Genomic DNA, 22,237 nt, shown 5'->3' with positions numbered 1-22,237 from the left:
AAGACGTACCCTTGTGGGGTGGCGCAGGAGGGACAATACGTGCCGTGCAATGCACTTCACTTTTTTAAAGTTCTATAGGTATAAATGCAAGTATGTAAAGCATTTGAAAAATACCAACAAACCTGTAACAGTGGTTGACCTCTGGGGAAGGACTGGATTAGAAGTGGTTGTCAAGGAAGACTCTGTTTGCTCTGGAAGGTTTGCTTTTTTTTTCCCCCCTCTGAAGGAGGTGTTCATTTACTCCTTGCGTAATAAAATTTCATTTAACCACTTAATTTAAAAAAAGAAAGAAAGAAACTGACCCTGTTCAATACATTTCAGTAACATGTCTGAGGGGGCACACGCTTCCCAAGAGGCTGAGAGCTCAGCAGTGCAAAGCGCTGGGCTTTGCAACACAGATCTTGTTTCAATATTACAAGCCCAACTCTGTAACTCTGTGGATTGTTAAATTTATATGCTAGTTCAAGGAAGAGGCAGCAAAAAAAGAGAAAGTGTGTAGGGGGCTTCTGGGTTATCCAAGGGGATGTCCTAGGAATCATTCCAGTTCTTCTAGCTGAGGATTCCAGCTCTCTAACACAACACACACACCAATAATGCAGCCCTCACCCAATCACACTTACTCCTAACATTAATCTGGATCCTGTGGGCACTGAGAAAAATCTGATTACTCCATTAGTCAGGCTCCCAAGTATTCCTGACTGACCAGGACTACCTAACCATATAGATACTGATTTTGTTTGTTTGTATGCTTGTTTGTCAATCCTCACCCAAGGATACTTTTTCCATTGATTTTTACAGAGAGTGGAAGGAAGAGGGGGGTGGAGAGAGAGGAAGAGAGAGAGAAACATTGATGTGAAAGAGACACATTTCAATTGGCTGCCTCCTGCACGAGCTCCAACCAGGGCTGGGGACTGAACCTACAACCCAGGTGCATCCTTAACCAGGAATCGAACTCAAGTGAGCCAACTCTCTAACCACTGAGCCACACTGGCCAGGGCTAGGATACTGATTTTTATTTATTTATGTATTTATTTATTTTTAAATATGTCTTTATTGATTTCAGAGAGAGGAAGGGAGAGGGAGAGAGATAAAAACATCAATGATGAGAGAGTCACTGATCGGCTGCCTCCTGCACGCCCCCCGCTGGGGATCGAGCCCACAACCCGCACATGTGGCCCAACCAGGAATAGAACCACGATCTCCTGGATCCTAGGTCAACGCTCAAACGCTGAGCCACGCCTGGCCAGGCTAGGATACTGATTTTTAAACACACACACACACCTCTTCAAAGCGCTATGTATAAAGTCCTCAGAAACATAAAATTCAAATATTAAGAACCTAGCTGGCAAAACTAACCCAGGGTGATAGAAATCAAAAGTGTAGTCCTTCTGATTGAGGGGAGGGGGGATAATCTGGATAGAGTCACAAGGAACATTTCTGGGGTGATGGAAATGTTCTGTCTCGAAATGCATTTGTCAAAACTGATTAACCAGCACACTGAAGATCTGAGCATTCCACTGTATGCAAATTATACCTCAATTTAAAAAAAAAAGCTACTCAAACACTGTTTCTCTGCCAGCTGCAGCAGAACTTTGAGCTGTCCTATCAGACATTCGAAATCTCTGTTATGCTATGCAGAGAGCAGAGAGTACCATGGTGACAGTCACCATAAAAATAGATAACAAGATTAAAATGGATAGAGGACCCATGAATTTAACAACGGCACACGAACAGCGATTCATTTTCGGCAGCAGAAGAAAAATAGATAGAGGAGCAGGAGTTTCTCATTCCCCCTGCACTTTGAAAAACAGCCGCTGGATGTGGTTGTTTTTACTAAAAGTGTTTTATGGCTTCCCAATACTCAAAGGACAAAAAAAGGCTGAGAACTGTTATTTCTCATTGTATTTTGCTTTAAAAATATTTTTTAAGCATATGGTAGCCTGAGTTTTTCCCATACCCACTCTAAGTGGCCCGGGGAACCAATTCATAGCAATTCAACAAGCAGAGCTGATGTGCCAACGCTGTGTGGGGCCCAAGTGATACTGAGATAAAGGAAAACTGGACCCCTTATCACCAATGCACAAAGGTTTCCAACTTTAGTTCTAAATAATGAAGTTCTGCCTATAGTTTTACACACTCCTAAAACTGCCATTCCCTAAGTGGTGCACCCCAAAATTGCTTTACTCGGTGTGGAGAGCACTTTTCTTGCCAAATACTGATTTTTTTCAAATGCCAAAGTGTGAGTCTGGATCACGTGGGGACAGAAATCATCTTGTGATGTTCTTAGAAGATGAGATAAACCTCTATTCTCTTTGCCGAGCTCTCTAAGAAAGGTTTGCTATGTGATTTAGTCCTGGCAGTGCCCACAATGGTAAAAAAGAGTAATCCAAAAATATCAGGAAGAAAATCTAAAAATTTTAAATAATTAGGCTGGCTTCTAAATCGGCCACACACTTAAGTAAACTTTAGGCAAAATTAAACTAATCAAATTTTCTACATGTAAGTTATAAATAAATAAAATGCAAAGTGAAAAATGTTTAACTCAAACCACAAACTTATTGTCTGATATAAACTATATATATATGCATTCCGGGAAAATCCCACTCAAGTTTCTTTAAATTTACCCATCCTCTGTCCTCTTTGTCACAGAGCAATCACAAGGCTGGGTCTCTTCCCAGGCGTCAGGATGGTATTTACAGTGCTATACATGGTGATATAAATCTGCAGTGTTGGAAATAGAAAGGAGATGGTCAAGGGGACTCCCAGGTCCCCCACAGCCAAGCAGAGGACCCATCATTCAATTAAATGGCCCCATGTTGATTCATTTATTATACCAACTAGAACTGGCCAATACACCCATTAGTCTTTTATGCGTCAACCTATTTTATTTATTATTATTTGCCATTTCCACCCATGCCCCAATCGTTTTGCTTTCCTAAAGACCAAATTCAATGTTCAGCAGCCCTGTGGTCACTAACTGAGTCCTAACCCAACAAGGAATGGTTTTCTTCACCCTTTCTAAAGTGACTGTAGAAGGGTCTCTCGAAAACGTTGGGACCCACTTATAAACATTTTTAAAAGAGCTGACATGATGATATTGACTCAGATACTATGCAACTAGAGGTAGGGCCCCTATTCCACATTATTTTTCAGCTGTGGCAAGTCACCTAATGTCCTGACCCTAAGAGTTGGGAAGGACTTTGGAGGTCAGCCCAATTCCCGTCCTTCTCTTCTACAGTATTTTTACTCAACAGCATTCAACCCAACTTGAATACCTCCAACAATGGGAAGCTCACTATCCCACGGGCAAACGTTTCCACTGTTGGGTAACTCTGCCAGCTGGAAAATCCTGTTTCATATTGAACTGAAATCTGTTCTCCTAGTCTTTGGGGTTAAAAGGAACCTTAAAACTCATCAACTTCAGTGTAATCATTCTACAGATGAGGAATCTGAAGCTACAAAAGATAAAGCCATTGTTCCATCCATTGGTCAAACTCCAACACCAGGAGCAAATATGAACAAGTCTACTCTTCCCTACGCTTGATAACCATGAAAACATTTGAAAGCTCTATTGTGTCCCCACCAAAGGAGTACACTCCAGTCATTCCAGATTCTACACCATCCTAGTCGCCTTCCTGTAGATAGTCTTGCTGGTTTCATGTCTCTTATAAATCATGGCCCACAGTGGTCCAAATGTCACAGGACCAGCAGAGGTCATTAAAACCAGGTCCTGTGATTGGATGGATGAATTCCTGATCCAGTTGAAAAGTGGAGTCAATTTTTAAAAGCCTTTTCCCACTCAGGGCTCACATTAAACTCACAAACAATAGAACAATCTCTAAACTTTTCCCCCACATGATCTGCCCCTCCTCAGCGTGCCTGGAGCACCAGGGTTACACTGTGCTTTTCCGTTCACCTGTGTGTCTGCCCCTTTCAACTGGATTATCAATTTCAGATCAGGGACTACGTCTTATTTTGTGACTCCAGTGCCTCATCCCATAGGTGACAGAGAACAGGTAGGTACTCAAGATATGCCACTGAATGAACCATCTACTTTTCCCCACCCTGTCCTTGAACAATAAAATGTTTTAAGATAGCAGTGTTTAAGAGGGGAAAAAAGAGAAACCACCGACTAGGAGAAAATATGTGCAAAAGATACAGCTGATGGAGGGTTACTATCCATAATATACAAAGAACTCTTAAAACAAGAAAAAAATTTGATTAAAAAATTGGCCAAAGACCTTAACAGACACCTCACCAAAGAAGACCTATAAACGGCACACACACAAAAAAAAGCACATGAAAAGATGTCATCACATGTCATTAGGGAAATGCAAATTAAAACGAGACACCACTATACACCCATTAGAATGACCAAAATCCAGAGCACTGACAACACCAAATGCTGGGTGGATGTGGAGCAACAGAAACTCTCATTCACTATTGGTAGGAATGCAAAATGGTGCAGCCACTTTGGAAGACAGTTTGATGGTTTCTTACAAAACAAAACATACTCTTACCATATAATCCAGCAATAGCACTCCCTGGTATTTACCCAAAGGAGTTGAAAGCTTATGTCCACACAAAAACCTGCACACAGATGTTTACAGCAACTTTATTCATAACAACTGACAAACCTTGGAAGTAACCAAGATGTCCTTCAATAGGTAAATTTAGAATAAACTGTGGTACATCCAGACAATGGAATATTGTTCAGCACTAAAAAAGAAAAGAGCTATGTAGCCATGAAAAGCAATGGAGGGAGTTTAAATGCATTTTACTAAGTGAAAGAAGCCAAACTGAAAAAGCTGCATACTTTGTAATCCCAACTATATAACACTGTGAAAAAGGCAAAACTGTCAAGACAGTAAAAAGATCAGTGGCTGCCAGGGGGCTGGGGTGAGGGAGGGATGAACAGGCAGAGCACAGAGGTTTTTAGGGCAGTGAAAACACTCTATATGATATTATAATGGTGGACACATTTCATTTGTCCAAATTCAGAAAATACAACACCAAGAGTGAACCCTAACGTAAACTATGAGCTTTGAGTGACAGTGATGTGTCAATGTTGGTCCATCCGTTGTAACAAACGTACCACTCTGGTGAGGGATGTTGATAATGTGGGAGGCTATCTATGCATGTGTGGGGGCAGGAGGTTTGATGGGAAATCTGTACCTTCCTCTCAATTTTGTTTTGAATCTAAAACTGCTCTAAAAAAGAAAATGTGTGTATAGATAGATAGAGAGATAGAATGGCAGTGTTTTTCCAGTGTGATACACACACATTATAAGAATACAAATAATAAATTTTAAATGTAAAGAAAGAATGTCATTCAACTTGATCCATCAAGAAGCAACAGGTATTAAGTATTTCGGTATTAAAGTTAGTCATTTCCTTCCAGTCATTTTCTATGTACTTTTGTTTAAGATTTGAAAACATATTGCAGATGCTCCTTAACTTTTAGCAGAAATACTTGTCCATGTTATTTTAAAATTATTCCTAACCATTATTTTAATGGCCATAATAGTCTATTATAAAGACACATTCATATGAATCACATATAGATTACTTCCGGCTCACTCATACCATTGGTTATTTAGTTATTTCCAATTTTTCATGATCGTTTAGGAAAAAAACTCTGACTAATCTGTGTGCATAAAACAGCATCTACATTTTGGATACGGTCTCAGTTATATCTCTAGAAGTGGGATTATCTGACCAGGATCTATGAACATCTTGACACGTTACAATTCAAATTTTAAAAACTAAATCAAGACTTTACATGAATCTCTTACTGAATTTCTTTTTTTAATTTGGGCCCTTATCCTGGATGATTCTGAACCTTGATTTATCTACTAAATACGCAATCTTTCCCACCTCTGTGCCACCAACAGACTGACAAAACACACCTTCTGTACCTTCATCCACAACACTGCAACAATGGTGGACAGCTCAAGGCCAAGAATAGAATCCTATGGCACTCATTTTCAGACCCCCTTCCAGGCTGACTCACTGCCACCAATTAACAGTTTTTGCCTATTAATAACACCATCAAAATAAATTAACACTACCCAGCTCATATTCTACCACTTATTTAATATGGACCATCACATCTTAAGAAATTGTTAAGTACTTTCCTACAAAGCCAAAGTGTACCAGAGCTGCTACATCATTTCTCTGATCTAGTAACCGACCCATCACATAAAACAGGAAATGGGTTTCATGTCATCTGATTCGGCAGACTTCTGTTCATCCTTGCATCCTCAGGCCACACATTTTTAAGCAAAGAGCACTTCAGTTTCAACTTTTTTTTAATGTTCCAAAAGCCACGTTTTAAAATAATCAGATTGTGCAACCTGTGAAAAACAGGGTGGCTTTTGCTCAGTCTTCTCACCTGGAGCTCACCTGGGGAAGCATAACAAGTGGTTATGGACTCCCAGGGTAAACCACACTCAGGACCACAGACACCTGAACTTACTCACTTCAGCTGGTCCTAAAAGCAGCCTAGGTTTCCAGGAGTCTTTTGCATTAACACCTGGGCTTGGACCAGTTATTCTGTATTTATTATGAATCTCAGGATCCTGGAGGCCGACCCTCTGCCGCCATCCTAGAAGACATAAGAGAAGTAACACAGCTCCTCTCCTTGCTAGTCCTTTATTATTGACTCACAGAACCAAAGCTCCTGACAGTCTAATGTCATACGGCATCTGGCAGTCATGACTCACGTCTCACCAAGTTATTACCTCGACGTCGTTCTTAGAGGGTACGTGCCATGATCTAACCACGGCAGCCAGTAGTGGAAAATGGGAAGGCTTGAGAGATCTTGGGGTCACTAGAAATTTGCTTCATTATAGAAAATATGCCACAAAGCCCTCTAATTAGTACTATTCCAATCAATCAAAAAATATTGCAAAGTCCCAGGCAACAGCAAATCAGAAAGTGCTGTGGACTTCCGTGAAACAAACCATTTGCACACAAATATCGGAGGTTCCATAATGTCAGGCCCCTACCTGAATCCTCTTAAAGATTCAGGTCGAAAACCCAAAGACCTGCAGGACTAAGCAGGGAATATAGAGACTGAATTGAGGCAACAGGGAGCACTGGGACTTTGACAACTGGAGACCACGAGACCTGTCTCCCATATCCAGGGAGCAGCCACCACTCAGCTCCAGAAGCCTGCCTGGTCTGATTCTTTAAGACAATCCCGAATCTGGAGGTTTCCTGGATTGCTCCCACATTTTAAAAGCCTTTGGGTAGACCAAATGACAACATGTCTGAAGACAGAACACGTTCTTTGGGCCACCTATTTATAACCCCTACACTACATTTTAATCCTAACCCACCTTGCCAACCTGATTTCTCCCCTACTCCGTTCAACACTCTTACACACAGCACCATGGACATGCCCAACTCCAAGACTGCCCAAGCTATACCTCCCACCTGTGCAACACCATGAGGCACCTGAAAAGCTTCATCCCAGACTTCCTTCCAAACAGTTTTTCCAAGTCACTTCCTCTGAACTCCATGGGTACTTCTTTTTCATTGAGGCATTTAATCATTTTGCGCTGCTCCTTCATCATAGGTATGCCTTAACTCTCCAACTAGCCTGTCAACTTTGTCTCTTCCTCACGCCTCCTTCCACTTACAGCACTAGTAAGGGTAGCTCTGCACATGAGCAGCTTAATAAATACTTCCAACATGTGAAAATTCTGTGCAACTGCATTTTTCAAACTGTGGGTTAGGATCCATTACAACGTGGTTAAACCAATTTAGTGGGAGGCAACAGGAATTTTTAAATGCAAAATAACAGAATAGAAAATAAAAGTATCAGAGGAGACTGCACCAAGCCGAGGAAAGTAGTACTTTATGAACTTGAATTAGGTTTTTACATACATGACTGAATGGACTAGGCCATGATGTAAATCTTATTTCTTAATGCAGGTCGCGGTCAAACCAGTGCAGAAAACACTGCCCTATAAAGAGTAAATTAGCTCAACTACTGCTTTCTGCTTTTTTTAACTATCATATACTCCCTATAAAGAAAAAAATATCTGATGGACACCTCTTCCTATACAAATCCCCTTCCCCTGCTAGTTCACCAATCCTGCATCTGAGAGAAACAGAGGGGCTAAGGAACTGCAATTACATTCTCTACTCATTCTGCAACTTTCTGCAATCATCCTTCAAATTCACCAGCCCTTAGATGTTGCAAGTTGAGGCTGGGGGAATTTGTTCAGCAAATCACCCTAAGTCACCCTTGCAACAAGAAAGCAGAATTTAGAGCGCAGGAAAAACCTTTGCCAGCAGGTCGCTGGATTCCTGGGAACTGGCAATGGTTCCAGTTGGGACTGGCCTGGCTGGCCCTGGGAAAGGCGGTATCCCTAAGCCCAAAATTTCCTCCTTGCTCCTTTAGATCATATAGCTGCTCCCCACCTCCACCCACGAATGGGAGACCAGGACTAGCCTGAAATTCTCAGTGGGAAGCAAAGTCAGTTTGTTTCAAAACCCAACAATTTATGTCTTTAGCAAATTCCACTCTACTCCCCTTCAATCACCCTCATGGTTAGAGGAATAAGCGGCCCATTCTCCTTGGACCCTCAATTTCCCAGAGCTGTTCTGCCAACTGCAGGTTTAGGTCCAGGTGATGTCGTTCGAATAGCAATACAGAACAGTTTTCCAATTCAGACTCTCACTAGCATCCTCTAATGCCTCCCTAAGACCAAGAAGATGCCACATGTATCTCCAGAGGGCCTTCCTTCTCCCAGCTTTGGCAGCCTTTCCCACACTACACACCCTAGTTCCACCCGCAATCTCAGAGTCACGATTGCTTGCAGGACACCAATGCCTGGATGTCTTGGCAAACACAAAACTTCTCTGCAGCCTGAGTGTCAATTACTTCTCTCCAAAACACACATTTCCGATTTCTCCATTTCTCGAGTTACTAACTATAGCAACTCCAAGGTCCTGGCGTGTAATCGATTTTCACAAGGAATTAATTTCCATTCATCTCTTTCCTTCACCCTGCCCGTCACAAAATTATTTCAACAGTAATGTTTCTAAAACTCACCCTTTTTTTCCATTTCCAGTTAGCCTAGTCCAAACCCTGGGCACGCCACAGCTGTAACTGCCTAGCTGATGTGTCTCCTAATATTGCTTTTAAAAACCTTTCCAAATACCCTTTCATTATGTCACTCCCTGGCTCAAAAACTTTAATATGTCCACAGTACACACAGGGTAAAGTGCAATTCCTCAGTCTGGCTTTCTAGGACTTTCACAATCTCAACCATTGTTCCTCTCCATCTCTATCTCCCGCTGTTCAGGAAATGTTCCCTGGTCTGGCCAAGGCCACCTCCTTGTCTTGGGAAAGCCATATTCATTCGCACCTCATGGCCCATCTCAAGGGTCTCGTCCTCCAGGAATATAGTCCTGGTGATTCCTGCCCACAGATCCCTGCTCTGAACTCAAATAGCACCTATTTTATATGTTGCATTTTAACTTAATTGTGCCCTACCTTGGGTTCTCCGATCTTCCTGTCCCTTCCGTGGGAGGGCATCATCTTCTGTAACCTCCCTCACTGCGATCACCGCTGAGACCCTTTCTCCGCTGGTAGTCCCTCTGCCACCTCTCGCACCTGTTACTTCCTCTCCTGCCTTTGGGCCTGTGCCAGTGAGTTCTCCAGTGCATAACTTATTTCAGAACTTAGTACTGTAAATCCATTCCCTAACTCGAACCTTTCCTTTGACATCCCCCCTACCCCCAGCATTCACAGTAATTTAGGCAGCCATAACACGTTTAATTTGAACTTGAGTTCTGCAATCACTTCCACCTGGTCAACAGGCTGTCCCAGGCCTCAGATTTGTGTGCCTCTTATCTCCCAGAGAGCCTGGCATGGTGCTAAGAACACAGCAGCCTCTCAAAAGTACCTGTGGAGTTGAACTTAATTGCTATGTTTCCTTGTGTTTCAAGTTCCTTGAGACCCAAACCTCTATTTACACAACACCTTAGGAAGGTGTCAAAGAGGCTTTCAGTATCTGTTGATCACTCACTCTCAGGCAAACTACACCACGTACACTTTTTTTGGAAAGAGGGGTTGTAAAGAATGTAGTGGCGGCCTATAGGCAGCCCTTTCACCTGGCAGCCTGGCACCATGCCCGCCTGGTGGAAGTGCTCCAGAGCCAACAGGAATTGGCCAGGGCTGCCTGGAATCACGGAGGCAGCCCCCCCCCCCCCTCGCCGCCCGGCAGGTGGGCTGCTTTAGGTTTCTGAGTCGATCCTAACGTGACGGCGCTGCGCCCTGAACTCCAAGGCGGGGAAGGAAATGCTGCCTTTGAAAATCGTTTGCACATGACAAACTCCCCTTGCAGGCCCCCACCGGGCACCCCCCATGCCCACAGTGCCAGCTCCTGGGAGGGGCAGGGGCCACCCGGGAGGAGAGCAGAGTTAAACGGCGCGGAAGGAAGTGGCGGTGGACAGAAGGGGACAGGCAGGGTGGGGGCCAGCCCCCGAGCCGGAGGGTGTGTCGCGCCGCGCGTCCCGGAGCCCAGCGCTCGCTCGCTCGCTCGCTCGGGGGAGTGGGCAGGAACGCGCGGGGCGCGGGAGGGCCGGGCTGCGGGCCCAGCCGGAAAGGGGCAGGTCGATCCCCGGCCGAGGGGCGACTCTGGACAGCCGTTCAAAGTTGGGGAGGGGGTGCCTCGCGAGCGAGATAAACAAGGCGGCACACGGGAAGGCGGGCGGCCACCCCCACCCAGCCAGCGAGCGAGCGAGCGCCCGCACTGCCGCAGCGTCCCCGCGCCCCGACCCGCCACTGCCCGCGCCCCGGCCTCCCGGGCCCTCAGGCCGCCGACCGGCCCCCGAGGGCGTGCGGAGCGTGGGAAGTTCCCAGGCCGCCCCCGTCCCCGGGCTGCGGCGCCCCGCGGTCCCCGCGCAGCTCACCTCGCCCCGCCACCAGCAGCCGCGCGGGCCGGGAGCTCCGCTGGCACCGCTCCGCTCGCCTCCGGGCGCAGCCGCCGCCCCGCACACCCACCCGGCGCGGCCCACCGCCGCTCCGCTCCGGTCGCCGGCCAGCCGAGGCTTCGTTCGCGCCCACCTGGCCCGCCTGCCCTCCCTCTCCGGGACTCTGCGCTCACGTACGCGGCCGCGCCGCAACCCGGCCCGGATTCCCGCCCGGGAAGGGAGTGGAGGAGCGCGCCAGCGAGTGAGCGAACGAGCGAGAGTCCCGGACACACACCCCCCGCCGCCCTTCCCCCGCCCCCGCCCCTTTTCCCCGCCCCCAGCCTCAGGCTCCGCGCGCGCACGCGGTCTGAGCGCCTCTCCGCGCCCCGCGCGCCCGCGCCCGCGCCCGGGTGCACCCCCCGGGCCGCTCGTAGACAGTGGGCGCTCAATAAGTTACCTAGCGACTTCTCGCGCACATGCGCCATTGAACCTGACCGAGCTGTGACCCACCCCCCACCCCCACTCCCATCCCCACCCCCACCCCCAAATCGGAACCGGAGGCTACAGCCCCGAACCAAACTTGAGTGCCTTTTTTTCCACTGAACCGCCAACCGAGCCAAAGTTTCTCGCTGTTGTTTTTCCAGGCCCGGCGCTGGACGGGCTTCTCCGAGAGGGGCCGCCCGGGGAAAGGAGCCAGAGCGCCCCAGGCGCCGCGACCGCGGGGTGGCGGGGACGGCGGGACCCAGGCCGCGCAGCCCGGACCCGCCGGAGCGCGATCCGAAGCGGGAGGGAGAGGGAGCGCTGGAGCCAACCTTCCCATTTTTCTTTTTATTTAATGTTTTCTCCATTTTGTGACATTTTACGCGACGGTACTCGTTTGTAGTTGTTAAGTGAGGCGTTACTTACTTTTTCTGGACTGGGGTAAAGTTAACTATTAGCTTCCAGCCCTTATGTAAACAAGACCGGTTGCTTTTGGCACCGTTAGGCTCTGGCTTTTGTATAACTGGTAACAAGGAGAATTGAAGCTCTTCCATTGTGTTGCTCTATGTTTTTCAGAGATAAGACCAGAGAGGCACAACGGTAATGAAGGATCTATACGTGTGGGCCTGTATATTCATATTTAAATAACTGTAATGACTGGAAGGGCAATAATGTCCCTTCTCCAAAAGGTTTTGAAATATCTTGGGGCGCACTTCCTGAATGCGCAGTTAGCCTTCACTGGGTGGTATGCTGTTTTTCTTGCCGAGGCAGTGGGGAGTGTGCTGGTAAGGACTAAAGGCTTTGCCGTCAGACAAGCCTGGTGTGCAATCCTGATTTAACTGCTGAGCAAGCTTTATGATCTTCAGCAGTTTCTTTTCTCTCTCTGAACCTCAACTTCTTTATCTGTAAGATAAAATTAAAACACCACCACCACATAGGTGTAATTCCTAACTCAGAACAAAAGAAGCAATAAACATTATTTCCCTTCTCCTACTTCCAACCATTGGTTAAATAAGAAAAATATCTAAATAAAACCAAAGTTCCTATAGGACATTGGCTCTCAGCCGAGGGCAATGTCTGGAGACATTTTTTTCACTATTTTGGAAATATTTTAACTTGTATATATCCAATTTGCCTCTTATATCCAAATTTTTTCAATTACAGTTGACATTCAATGTTATTTTATATTAGTTTCAAGTGTACAGCATAGTGATTAGACAATTGTATAACTTACTAAGTGATCCTCCCCATAATTTTAGTACTCACTTAGCACCATATCTAATTATTACAATATTGACTATATTCCCTATACTGTACTTTACATCCCCTGGACTGTTTGTAACTACCAATTTGCACTTCTTTATCCCTTCACCCCGCCCCGCAACCCCCTCCCATCTGGCAATTATCTGTGTCTATGAGTCTGTTTCTGTTTTGTTTGTTCATTTATTTTGTCCTTTAGACTCCGCATGTAAGTGAAATCATATTGGTATTTGTCTTTCTCTGTCTGACTTATCTCACTCAGCATATTACCCACTAGGTCCATCCATGTTGTTGCATGTGGCAAGGTGTCATTCTTTTTCATGGCAGAGTAACATTCCTGTGTGTGTGTGTGTGTGTGTGTGTGTGTGTGTGTGTGTACACCACATCTTCTTTCTCCACTTGTCTATTTTCTTTTTTTTTTTTAATATATCTTTATTGATTTCAGAGAGAGGAAAGGAGAGGTAGAGAGAAACACAGAAACATCAATGAGGAGAGAGTCATTGATCAAGCCCGCAACCGGGCATGTGCCCTGACCGGGAATCGAACCCTGGATCCTAGGCTGACGCTTAACCGTTGAGCCACGCCCGGCTGGGCTCCACTTGTCTATTTTCAAATTAGTGTTTTGGATTTCTTCGGATATATACCCAGAAGTGGAATTGTTGGGTCATAAGGTAGCTCAATTTTTAGTGTTTTGAGGAACCTGTCTGGAGACATTTTTGATGTTATAAAAGAGGGGGTGCTACTAGCATCTAATAAGTATAGGCTCACAATGCTGCTTAATGTCCTGCAGTGCACAGGACAGCCCCCCACACACACACACACATACAACAAAGAATTACCTAAGATATCAATCATGCCATTTTTGAGAAATCCAGCTATAGGATAATTCTGCTATCAAATAATTCACTAAAGACTGGTTCTACCTTTTAACTCTCATCTTCAAGGAAACATTCTTGTTTTGCATTGAAAAGAACATCAAGAATGAAGGCATTTTGAGGCTCATAGCAATTATGTTAATACACAAACCCTACCCTTAACATGAAAGTGCAGACTCGAATTTTACATTTTATCATTAAAGGAATATTTTTGTTAATCAACAACAATGTATGCTCCCCTTTTCTTGAGGTATCTTCTATATTATGTATCACTACAGTTCATAAATAGCTTTATGTTCTTGTTTTCCTTTTGCCTCAAGTAGTGGGTGTTTACTCACTTCTGTCTCTTCTCTGCCAAGTCCCTTGCCTGTCCTGAGGTTTATAATACAGTCTCTGCCCCCAAGGAACAATCATCCTAGTTGGAAATGGATTAATGCACATGCAACAATTAAGGAACAATACAAGACAGCATATAATTAAGCTTAATTGCAGCACCCGGGCTAAAGTGGCTCAGAGGAGAGGTCAATGAGTTCCACCAGCAAGAGTCCAGTACTGCCTGTGTGACTGAGGTGTTCAGTAAATGTTTGAGGAATAAAATTATATAGTGAAAGTTTTTTACATGAGCTAGGACTGGAGCTAGCCTAAAAACCTCATTACAGGATTTAAACTGCTAAGTTTCGTAAATGGATGTTGGTGCCTGGCTGGCTGTAAGTTTATTTTTTCTTAAAACGTCTAGTTCAAACTCATAACCAAACCTATCTATTTCCAGAAAAGACTGAATCTTAATAAAAGTGAGACAATGATTCATTCAACAAATATGTGAGTGCCTGCTGTGTGCAAAGTGAACCAAAAGAGCCTCTAGATTTGAACAGAACCCATAACTTGTCTGTTTGAGACTGTGTCTTGTGATGCAGGCTGTCAAAGGCACATGCTCTCTCCCAGCACACATTGCACGCACCTCCCTTTTTGCTGCAGGTATGTACTTGCACAGTGTGCATTCCAGAGTTCTGCACATTAACAGACTCAGGGAGAACTTCCCACCACAAACTTCCATTCCCAAACACACACCCAGCACTTGGCACCTTCACACGGAATCCAGGCTCTGTCGTAAACACACACTGCACAGCACACACATTGCACAAAGCAAGAGAGACTTAGAAAGGCTATAACGTTGGTTTCCGTTCTTGGCTCCCGACCCCCCATAACTACAAGTTACCCTTCCTGGAAGCTGTCCTATCTGTGCTTCACCTTGCTTCCCCCCCCACCCCCACCTCCTATTAAAATGTAGGCATCTGCCCGGCCAGGCGTGGCTCAGCGGTTGAGTGTCGACCTAGGATCCAGGCGATCCGGGTTCGATTTCCGGTCAGGGCACATGCCCGGGTTGCGGGCTAAGCAGCGGGTCCATGACTCTCTCATCATCGATGTCTCTATCTCTCTCTCTCCCTCTCCTTTCCTCTCTCTGAAATCAATAAAGATATATTTTTAAAAAATAAAAAATAAAATAAAATGTAGGCATCCTGTGTCTCTTTTCCATCAAAGTAATTAGCTTCGTGGAGAGCATCTCCCATTAGCTTGAGGGTAAGCAAAGCAAACCCAGGCCCTGCCTCGTATTATATAGACACATTTATAGGTGCAGTATGAGTGTGAGATTGCCACTCTCGCCAATCCCCTCTTTACAGTAACCCCTTTCCTCTGCTTAAGACTCAAATGCTTCCGGTAGCGTTTATAACAGAGTCCCAGCATTGCTCATGAAGATCCTTCATGGTGCGGCTCCTGATCACTCCTCCGGCCACTACTTGCCCCTGTCTCTACCCAATTCACTCCGCACTCCAGACATGCTAACTGAACTTTTGTCTTATGCCTGCACAGACTTTCTTTGCTTGATACATGCTCTTTTCTCTGCCTAGAATGCTCTCCACCCCCCTCTCACACCTCTTTACCTGGCCACCTGGACTCATTCTTCAGGAGTCAACTACAACGGCACTTCCTCTGCCCTCTGGGACTGGATTAGGTGCCTCTCCTTTACATCCAATAGCACCCTGCACCCCACCTCCACTGCATTGTACTGAAATTGCCATTCTCCTGTCCTAATCCCCCACAAGACTAAACATTGTACGAAGACAAGGAGCATGTCTCGTTTTCTATCAAATACCCAACATTTGGCACAGTGCCTGGCATGGAATTGGCACTCGATAAACATCAGTTAATAATAAGTTGTTAGTTGGACCCAGGGGACTGGCTATTCCATCCATGGTTCAGGCAATCTCTGGTTCATAGCATGCCTTGTATGCTCAGCAGATTCTAGGGCTGGTGAAGACTTTTTAAGCATTTATTTAGAATAGAGTGAGGCCTGTGGAATGAACTGAGTCCTCAGGTTCCACCAGAGCCTGACTTTATACCCAACCTGGCTGCCTTGTCACCAATTACCTACTTGACATCTCTGCTTGAATGTCTAATCAGATCTCAAATGTACCATGTCCAAAACCAGACTTTTGGTTTCCCTCCAAACTCTGCTTCTCCCCACCTTGATAAATGCTAATTCCATTTTTTCCAGTTGCTTAAAAAAACAAGCACACAGGCAGGCAAACAAAAACTTGGAGTCATCCTTAGCTCCTTTTTCTTATACTCTACATCCAATCCACCAGAAAACCCTGTTGGCTCTATCTATGAAATATATGCAGAATCCAGTTACATCGCTTCTTTCCCAGCACCACTTCCCTAGCTGGACCACGATCTCTGACCTGGACTTCCACAATAGATTCCTAACTGGTCTCCCTGTTTTGTCTTGGCCCCCGATACTCTATTCAACACCATGGCAGCCAGTGATCCTTTTAAAACCTAGGTCACATCATATCACTATTCTGCTCAAAATCTTCAGTCACTTCCCACCTTCCTCACTACAAGGCCCTACAGTCTTGCCCCCGGTCAACTCTCTGGCCCCACTGCCCACCACTCTTCCCTGGCTCACCCAGCACCCACCACATTGACCCCCTTGCCGGTCCTTGGTCCAACTTCCAACTCAACCTTTCCAAACTCTTCCTTTGGACTGGAATGATATTCCTCCAGATATCCACATGATTAGCTCCATCGCTTGACTCAGGTCCCTGCTCGAAGGCATCCTTATAAGAAAGATATTCCCTCACTAACCCATCTAAAATAGCACCACCCGTGCCCCTACTTCATTTTTCTTCTTAGCACTTATTACCACTGACAACCTGTCTCCATCCACTCGACTATTAAGTTCAAGGATAGGAGAGTCTATATTTTTGTTTACTGCTGTATCAATATTTTCTAGAACAGTAGTAGGCAGTCTAGCATATAGACTAGCATATAGTAGTAGGCAGTAAGCATTCAAGAAATAATCACGAATCAAGGGCCTGGTGAGACTACTAAAAAGTTACCCCCGCCCTGGCTGGCATGGCTCAGCGGTTAGAGTATTTGCCTGTATACCAGAGGGTCATGGGTTCAATTCCCAGTCACGGGCACGTACCTGGGTTGCAGGTTCAATCCCTGGCCCATTAGGGTGCATGTGGGAGGCAACCAATCGCTGTGTCTCTTTCACATTGATCTCTCCCCCCCCCCCCGCCCCTTTTTCCCTCCCTTCCATTCTCTCTAAAAATCAATGGGGGGAAAAAATCCTCTGATGAGGGTTAAAAAAAAAAAAAAAGATACCAGCTGCCTAATTGTTTGCTGCTCTGCGTCTCACCCGCTTAGACTAGGGGCTCACATAACCTCTATGATACACAGTTCTAAACGCAGCTTCTGTACCACAACCTCAAAACAGGCTACGTGTTTCAAATGGAAAGGATGAGACTCGTAAGTTTGCATTTGTAGCATACTTTTCCTTTTGACTGAGAAAAATCACAATGTATCCTGGTGGACAAAAACGGGCCCAGCACCAACTTTAAGCACTTTCCCTCTAGAAGGCACCAGGTTCAGGAATTCTAAGAGAAAGTCGTTGGCAGATTTGCCTGAGGCAAATGGCATCTCTCACAGCTCTACTCAACCTGTAAGGCTTTCCTGGAGAAAGGCTCTGCATTTCATGGACGAGAAAGGACTGGTAGGTGGCAAGTCGGTTGTTCAAAGCTTAAGGGTATCCCTGGAGTCGCTTGCTTCGATCTGTACAGCCACAGTTTCAAGCAAACAAGCCCCCACGTGTGTCAAGATATCCAGAGATAACCCCAGTGCATAAACACCCAGGTCCGTGCCTACTTCCTCCCAGCTCTGAAACTCTGAATATGAACATATTCAAAGGAGGAAAACATGAGCTGGCTTTGGGAACATAGACCATAAAGCCCTATGACTCTGGGTATGAAAGAATGTGTAAGCCCAGGCAGGCTCTCTGTGCACAGCTGGTTTTCCCTTTTATCCATCTGTGATTTCTATGACACAGGAAATCCACTCTGGAACAACCCTGTCTGCTTTCTAGTGAGTGCATAAAAAATGGGGATTAAAAGTATGTTTATCTCACTGTTCAAGGCAGGGAGACAAAATCCAGAACAGTACCATTTTGACGATGGACCAACTCCAGCTTCACCCTACATTGTGCCCCAGGGGAGGGGCTAGTAACTGAGACCAGAGGAGTGGGAGGCCAGGGAACAAAATTCCTGCACAGGCTTAAGACTATCTAGACCTGACTCTCACTCTGAAGCATACCAGGCACAGAAAATACCACATGGGGAAAATACTGGCTCAGCTCAACTCAACCAGTACGATGGGAGCTGCTCCCAGTCTTGCTGGGAGCCCTTCTCCATTAGGTTTCCACATCATAATCTCTGTAAATAATAGTCTTCTCATAGAAAGTCCTTAAAATGGGCTGAAGCAGCCAGCTTTTCCCACCCGTAAGGGAGATAACACAGAGCTGTTTAAGAGAAAAGCATTGTTGAGTAATGTGGAACAGGGCAGGAACCCTTAGGCTGTGAAAGTGAAGAGAGGACTGGGTTGTACCCCCAGGCGGGGGTATGGGGAGCCTGAAGTTATTTCACCTCCCAGATAATGAATGTTATTAGAAAACAGGTTGGGGGTTATCGAGAGAGAGAGAGAGAGAGAGAGAGAGAGAGATAGCACCCAGCTGGTGGTGTTCAGTGGTTGAGCGTCGACCCATGAACCAAGAGGCCACTGGTTCGATTCCTGCTCAGGGCACATGCCTGGGTTGCAGGCTCCATCCCCAGTAGGGGGCATGCCGGAGGCAGCTGATTGATGTCTCTCTCATCGATGTTTCTCTCTCTCTGTTTCTCTCTAAAAGATCAATTTAAAAAAAAAGAGGGGGGGGAGCAATCAAGCGAAGGCAAAACAACCAGTAAGAAGCAAAGAATTGGTGGAAAAGTGTACATTGTGAATGCCCATCCATGACACCCTTATTTTAGTTTCTTGGGTTCCAATCAACACATAATTATTACTTCTCTGTGCTGTGTTTTTGGTCACTTGACTTTGCTCTTACAGCTTCCATTCTTGCTCTCCCTCCCATAGCAGTGATATCCCCTAGCCCTCCAGGGAAGGGGCTGCTGGCCTTTTCTGCAGTGAACTTACCAGTTTCATTTTTGCCCAGCGGTTCAGCTTCATCCTCTATGTGTTCCATTTTGTTCGCTAGCCCACACGAGCATCCTGCCATTCCTCCTTATTCTCCTGCAGGGCCAAACTCCTGCCCGAGGCAGGGGTGCCTGCCACAATCCGGGCCCCCCAGGTCATCAAGGGGGACCCACACCCTGGCTAACTCCTGTACGGGAGTTCCTTGGTGGAGGGAACGATCCTGTGGGGATACTGTTCTTGACAAATGAAGCAAAGGGCACAGGTCGATCTGCACCCACTGTACGTACTGTACCCAGGGCACCGCAGCACCATAAAGCCCTGGGAAACACTGACGACGCCCACGGGGCCACACCAGTGATGTGCCAACTAACCATTGCCCAGGACTGGGGTTGATCAACTGAATGGCTTTTTGACACACAAAATGAAAAGATTTTTTTAAAGTCCACAAACCTGTAAACCAGTCGAACAAAACCCCAAATACAAAAGCCTGTTTCTAAAAGCATTTTAAATGCCGCCAATCGTTTTTGTTTTTGTTTTTTTTTTGACAATTTCTGGCTCTTCTGAACTGAATAGCAGGTCCTGTTCCCTCTTTGTGCCAGATATCTTATTGTTTTTGCTGTCAGCATAGTTTCCTCCATCCATCACAGGCTGGCCTCCATCACTACCCAGCGGGACAATCAATAGTAGACCAGCGATTTTCAACCGGTGTGCCGCAAGAATTTTTAAAACACGCAATACCTGACTGTTCTGTCAGGGGCACTGACCTCTTTTCTCTTAGATGCTCAAATTAAAAAAAAAAAATGACAACAGCCAGCACAGTAGCTGTCCACTGTGAAGGAATCAAAAGTACACCTATTTTTTGTCAGATCAGCAAAAAATATATTTTTTGGTGTGCCACAAAATTTTAGTAATTAGCTTATGTGTGCCATGAGATGAAAAAGGTGGAAAATCGCTGACATATACTATTGAATTCCCTCTTGCATTTCAGTATAGGTAGTAAAGTCTGATACTCAGATTCTCCTTCAAATTTAATTTTTTTCAAGTTTAAATCATTTACTAACAAAAAGTTTCTCCTCTTTTCATAGACCTGCCTAAATTAATTTAGACGAGAAAAATGAGCCTTTACTTATTTTTGAAACAGAGCCAATCAAGCACTTGCCCACAAAACCCATACTTTTACCTTGTTAATATATCCAGTCACCATACAATTCTCTTAACTTACAATTCATTCACCTTTAGGCCACATACGGCCTTAATAATCCTTATAATACACTGAAGTAGAAATCACGTGAACTAATCAAATCCTGTTCAATTACCCTTTTGTATTCTCCACCTGAGACCACTCTGATTTTCCAATATTTGTTTTAGACATAGCCAATCTCACAATCTTCTCACTTATAAACTACTGAATCACCAAAACCCAAATTTTCGCAACTGACAGTATAATTGACCGCCTATCAGATCACCTCTGAGAAGCTTTAATTGACTCCTGAGAGCAAGAGAAGTGGCTAGCAACTGGGTTTTCAGTCAATTCAGCGCCCAAATGTGGGAGTGAGATCTGCCAGCTACAGGAACCAGATTTCTGTCTACTCCCCGACCATTCTAGGTTGCTATTCCTCTGCTATTCCTCTTCTTCCCTCCCAAGCCAAACTAATCACCCTGAAGAGAATCTTTAAAATTCACTGGCCAGGCCTAGCCGGGCTTGGCTCAGCGGTTGAGCATCGACCTAGGATCCAGGCGATCGGGGTTCGATTCCCGGTCAGGGCACATGCCCGGGTTGTGGGCTGCAGCCGATCAATGACTCTCTCATCATTGATGTTTCTGTCTCTCTCTCTCCCTCTCCTTCCCTCTATCTGCAATAAATAAAGATATATTAAATAATAATAATAAAATAAAATTCACTGGCCAGTAACCTGCCAGGTTTCTTCGACAGGTATACGAAGAGCCAAAAATGGCTGGAAAGTCATTGCTACCGTGCACTGGCCGGCCCGGTGGCCAACACGCTCACACCCACCACTTGATAAACGGAGGTTATCGTTGTCACTGTGATTTCTTCTGTGTGTTGGGAAAAGGTGCAGGAGGTGGGATGCTGCGGTCAGGCTGCTGGAGGGGATACAAAATGCTGAGGGGCCAACCTGTGAAATCTGGGTGACACAGCCAGGAGAAAAACGAATTCAATTCAAAAGAGCCTTTAAAATAATGGAAGTCTTTGTTGACATTCCCTTTAGGAGGACACCGAAGAGGAATTTCATCTCACCACACACAATAAAGCTCCCCCAAATCCCCTTTTTATGTTTCTACCCCCAAAATCTTATTTCCCACCAGCAGCTGTTTTTCCCCTTTCTCCTACCCCTATCTTCCACTGTCCTTTACCTGGTTCTCCCTGCTCCTGACTATGTCTCTTAACTTTGTCAAAGACCTGGCAGCTGACTGAGCCAGCCACGAACCTTCCTCCTGGAAGTCGGAGTAGCAAAGGATTGGCACTGTATACATTACATTTTTTTTTTCTTCTCATGGCAACAGTATCAAACCAGTTCCAGTCTCCCTGGTGATTTCCCAAGGAACACACACAGGGCCTCTACAACTTTATCTCTAGATTCTTAGATAGCTGACAAAGGAGGTGAAGGATCGTATCCCCCCTCCCCCGCTCTCCTTGGACCACTGACCACCTTTTGTTTGATGACCTACCTAGCTGTCCATCACCAGAATTGTTCAGGAGGAAGAATGATCTGTCAGGGATGCTCTCTGTCTCTAAAACTCTGTGACTCCAAATACCCCTGCTCCTTGCAGTTCAACGTCCTGCCCTTCTAATTGCTTCTGTAAAACTGACCATTCACTTTTCCATTCTTCAGCTTTAACCAATGATGAGAACTGTTATCGGCCCCTCTTTCTTTACCATTTCGCTAAAAACCTACTAATAATCTCATCTGAAAAACCTCACTTAGCCTCTTCATGATTCAGATTGTCACAATATCCCAAGGTGAAATGTTATCTATCCAACTTCTAGTTTGGGTTTGTTGAATTGTGGCCTGTGTGTCATACAATATCGAGGAAGAATTACATTTTCTTCTGTCTACCCAGATCCGTGGGACTCACACTTGGTATGACTCATGGGAACTAGAACACTTAAGAAGTGATAGTTGTGGCCAGCACCCAACTTC

General features: G+C 45.4%; 1 protein-coding gene across 1 annotated transcript in view; it reads right to left on the bottom strand.

Moving 5' to 3' along the window:
- The window catches only part of ZNF395 (zinc finger protein 395), a 38,284-nt gene extending 27,297 nt beyond the window's left edge, over positions 1 to 10,987 (bottom strand). The window contains exon 1 of the mRNA XM_087816567.1: positions 10,933 to 10,987. The gene's annotated coding sequence lies outside the window, so the exon portion shown is untranslated. The remainder of the gene's footprint in view (positions 1 to 10,932) is intronic.
- Positions 10,988 to 22,237: the final 11,250 nt, after the last annotated feature.

This window comes from Miniopterus natalensis, chromosome 4 (assembly GCF_054644295.1).
Source record: "Miniopterus natalensis isolate mMinNat1 chromosome 4, mMinNat1.hap1, whole genome shotgun sequence".
Taxonomy (NCBI): domain Eukaryota; kingdom Metazoa; phylum Chordata; class Mammalia; order Chiroptera; family Miniopteridae; genus Miniopterus; species Miniopterus natalensis.
Note: the sequence above shows the minus strand (reverse complement) of the source record. Positions and strands in the feature narration are given on the sequence as shown.